At 34.4% G+C, this 4706-nt stretch overlaps 1 long non-coding RNA gene across 1 annotated transcript; it reads left to right on the top strand.

The window, feature by feature from the left end:
• The first annotated feature begins 6 nt into the window (after positions 1 to 6).
• LOC147387983 (uncharacterized) lies at positions 7 to 3843 on the top strand. Its single transcript, XR_015171466.1, has 2 exons — positions 7 to 2773; positions 3543 to 3843. It is a non-coding gene; the product is annotated as an uncharacterized LOC147387983 (long non-coding RNA).
• Positions 3844 to 4706: the final 863 nt, after the last annotated feature.

The raw sequence follows: 4706 nt of genomic DNA, 5'->3' as shown, positions 1-4706 counted from the left end.
TTTACATTTTTAAAAGTAGAAGAGTTAAAAAGCTTGTTTAATTGCAGAAAACTATTTTTAAAATGTAAAAGTCACAACTTTTTAAAATGAAAAATGACACTACTTTTTACCTTCGTTCTACTTTGTATCGAAACAGGGCCTTAATCTATTTGATTAAATACTGGTTTATATGAAAGATAATATAATTTGATTATTTAATAATTATAGCTGAAATTTCAAAAGTTTTTATTGTGTTGAACCCGAATTATACTTGAACTATTCTCCTACCGTATTTTTTCCATTTCCCGAATTTTTTGCTGAATTTTTATACGAACTGTTTAGGGACATTTCCAAATTATAACTAATTTAGTCCGATATTGTATTTTTGTTAAATGCCAAAGTTCTAAGTATGGTTGACATACAGTATTTGTAGGGTCAGTGGGCCCAACAAGTCATACCAGTGTCGAACATCGACACGTGTGCCCATGTCTTTGTTACATGGTATATGAACTACAAAAATTACGATGGCAAAATGGTTGTCTGAGAAGGTGGGTGAAGTGAGACATTTCTTAAGAGTCAAACAATGGCAAGCATATCAACTTTTTGTTATGTGGCAGCTTCAAAAAGGACAATATGGTCATTGAGTGAGAGGGGGGAGGGTGACACTTCATATTTGTTTTCGAACAATGACACAATCAGTGTTTCTGTTACATCTATTTGAAGTTGGGGAAATAATAGGGGTAGGTTGGGGAAATGCCCCACCACTCTCCAACGAGACAAGTCTCGTTGTTTATTTTTTTTGCTACATAGTATGTCAATTACTGAAAGGAAAAAATGGTTTGAAAACAGTTAGGCAAGGGAGGGAGAACTTTGAGTTTCCTAAAATTTCTCCATGACAAAAACATATTGGATTAGATCACACCCTGAAATTTCTCCATGACCAAAACAGATAGCTAGGGGATCGCATTCATTTCTGGGAGGATAGGTGGTGTAGCGGTACCCCTCTAAAGTTTTTGTTCCGCTGGTTGTATTCGATATTCTTAAGGAAAAGAATGCATGTCTCTACCTTTTTGGTTCCTAACGAGAGGGGTGATTTCGGGCTTGGTCTTAGAAGAAGATTGAATAATTGGGAGATTGAGGACACTATTGCTATCTCTGATTTATTAGCCACCATGGGTCCTTCACTGGATAGGGCGGATCGGTGGATTTGGAAAAGCAATGAAGATGGTCGCTTCTCTGTTAAATCTTTCTATTCGATTCTTGAAGATAACCACGAGGTTTTCTTTCCCTCTTCTTTGATTTGGAACTCAAAGGTTCCTTCCAAAGTGTCGTTTTTATGTGGTTGGCGACTTTGAATTAGCTTCCAACAGTCAATTCCCTCAGGCGCAAGGGTCTTATCTTGGTTGATTTTTGTTGTTTGTGCAAATCATGTGGTGAGTCTGTGGATCATATTCTTATTCATTGCGAGGTGGCTTTCGGTGTTTGGTCTCATTTCCTTTTCTTGTTTGACGTCCCGTGGTGTCATTCAGGTTCAGTTGTCTCCCTCCTCTTTAGTTGGAAGGCCCTTTCTCTTTCTAATGGGTGGAAGATTCTGTGGAAGTTAATTCCCTTTGCAATTTGGTTGAGTTTGTGGAAGGAAAGGAACTTGTGTACTGGAAGGAGAGCAACTTGCAAGAGCTTATTTTTAGTATTTTCGGTTTGTTATTCTTCTGGTGTAAGCAGTTTAAGGAGTTTAGGAGTTTGTTCTCTGAAGATTTTCTGTTTAGATGGGAAAATATAGTTAGGGAGTAATTGCTTATCTTGTTGTTTGTTTGTTTTCTCCTTGCAAGGACTTCTTGTCCTCTTTTCAATATATTTAACTTACCAAAAAAAAAAAAAGAAATTGTGGGAGGAAAGAAAAGAGTTTCTAGAGTTGAGTTGGTTCATCTATGAAATCCCCTAAACTGTCTCCATGGCTGAAACCAATAGGGAGTTATTGGATCAAACCCTAAAATTGGATGAGAATTCCCTAAAAGTAATAAGGCTGCCTTGTTTCTTTTACCACTTGCCAGTTCATGGATCATGAAGACGTTTTTGTTATAGATCTTCCTTCATACAGGAAACTCGGCAAGTGTTTATCAATTAGCCACAGCAGCCTTAAGTCAAAATGAAATCTGTTGAAAAATAAAGTTGTTATTCACTGGATTTGCGAACCTTGGAATTAAAATGATGAACATTGGGTTCTCCTTCGAGAAAGGCATCTTGGACCAAAAGAAACATTTTATAGCCTTTATGGTGTTGCTCCCTAGAGTCTCCAATTCTTTTGAAGAATGAGTTCGGCCCCGGTGCTTCCTCAACCCTTGATCACGAACTGGGTCGTCTTCTCTCATATTTCCAGTTGAATTTGGGTGGATTCACTAGATTTTTGAATGGCTTCCATCCGAAGTATTTATTTATATCTTGATCCAAATAATCTGCTTATTTTGATTTGCTTTAGATTTAATATAATCCTTGTTTCTTTCAACAATTATTGAATTTGAATGGTGAATAAACCTGAGTATGTTTTTATTGTACTTCCAATAGCTAATATAAGATTCTTCTAAACTTCATTGAAAATTCTCCTGTTTATGTTTCAGCTGCAGCTGCAAAGGAATGAAGTAATTGCATTGATGAACCTTCTCAATCGACTATCAGAATCTGTAAAATTAGTCCAGGAAATGGGGCCCTCATCGGAAAAGATAATCAAACATGTTTCTACTCCTGCCGGCCAAAGTAACATATGGCAAAAAATATGGAGTTTTGCTGTTTGACCTCGGTAATATATTTTCTTATACTCATGTTTTTAAATCTCATACGAGACCTAGATGACTCGCCTGAGTCATCTGGGTATCGTCCTTGAACGGGATGGATAGATGTCTGGGTATCATCCAAGTCAACTGGGATTTTGTATATTTATAACTAAAATAATTAAATTTTTTAAAATTTAAATATTTATTATCTAAGTAAAATATAATTTTATGATTAAACATTTTCTAAACTAACTTATTTTATATATAAAAAAAAAAATTATAATTATTTTCATATAAATATATATATGAATAAATAAAGGGTATTTTAGAAACACCCTCCATTAGGTTTACCCCCTTGCAAAATGCAAGCGTAGGCTTAACCCCATGACCATAAGTCAACGTTGTGTTTTCTTGATGATTTAATGGTGAAATTTTGATGTTTTTCAAAATGTTGGGTAAATACTTAAATTAATTGATCAAAATTTTGCTTTTAAATCATCAAGAGAAAAAAAAAAAAAAAGCAAGGTTGACTTACAGTCAAGGGGGTAAACCTAATAATATCACCAGCTTTTCAAGGGGTGTTTCTAAAATACCCATAAATAAATATAAACGGAGTTAAATGGTTTGTCTAATCAGAGGCAACTTGGTCTCTCGACCATGAACGAGATGGTACGTCAATCGGAGTTTTTGAAACCATGCTTATACTACATGACATTTATTGATTATGTATGTATTAGTCAACCATAACTTGGGTAACATTGCTTACAGATGTATTTGGTTTCTGAGTGATTGCAGATGAGCGCACCACCAGATAACAGCTTTTCAGATGACCTCACATCAATTTTTGAAAAGTAGAAGCAGGGAGTAAACCCCTCCCAGGTAAGGGAGATTAAACAGAGAAACTAATGAGAGCCTAATAGATGGGCATTTTCATTGAAGGTATTCAAACAAACAAACAAACAAACAATACATGAGAAGTAAAGGTAAGAGTTTCGAAGTTAAGTACAATGTCATTGTGGTTTAAGAAAAGTGAATAATTGTTCCAATAGCATACATTTCAATGAGATCAATAAAATAGTTGAGATTATACCAGGCATTTGATGTTTTTCTCAAGTAAAATATAGCCTTAAAATTAGTCCTACAGTCAAATAACTTGTCTAAAATTATCAATAAAAAAATAAAAGAAAATACAAACTTGCGTCTTAGATTGAAAACAAATGATATTGGACTTCTTAGGTTAAAGAAAAATCTCTCCAATTTTATATTTATTTCGTACATGCAACCTATTTAATATGAGCCTGTCAATGCTCCTACATGTTTTCGAGAGTGTTACTTTGAACTTTACTCTATTTCGCACTTTGCTGAGGTGAAGGTGTGCACAGAACTATAAGTTCAAGAGTGTCACTTTGAGCTGTACTCTATTTCGCACTTTGCTGAGGTGAAGGTGTGCACAGAACTATAAAAGCGGGTTTAAATCGGCAAGGGAAAACATTTCTTTAAAAACATTAAAAGCGGGGTAAAAAAAAAGAGAAAAACAATGAAAATAATATATAAAAAAAAGAGACAAAACGGTCAAATTTTATTCCATTTGAAAAAAAGGAAAAAAAAAACTATTTTTATTACAAGTTAAAAAGTCACGTGTTTTTTTTTTCGTTTTAATGGTTAGGAATGCAAGTTGCATTTTAAACGCATTTTATTTTATCATGATTGTATCTCAATGAAAAGCATATATGATTCTATAAACACATCCACATCAGCAAAGTGTGAAACGGAGTGAATTTCAAAATCACTATCATTTTCCTTTTCTCAAAATGCATCCCAATCAGTGGAAGGTTACCAGGAAAAATTGAACCCACTTGGCATTATAGGGCTTAAACGGGTTGGAATATTCATATACGTATGCTATTTTTTTTTTTTTTTTTTATTATCGGGATTCATATCTGGAACCGAATCCGACTC

The sequence above is a fragment of the Akebia trifoliata genome, chromosome 13, assembly GCF_017979445.1.
Source record: "Akebia trifoliata isolate Shusen 1 chromosome 13, ASM1797944v1, whole genome shotgun sequence".
Classification (NCBI taxonomy): Eukaryota; Viridiplantae; Streptophyta; class Magnoliopsida; order Ranunculales; family Lardizabalaceae; genus Akebia; species Akebia trifoliata.
This window is presented reverse-complemented; position numbering and strand designations above follow the sequence as displayed.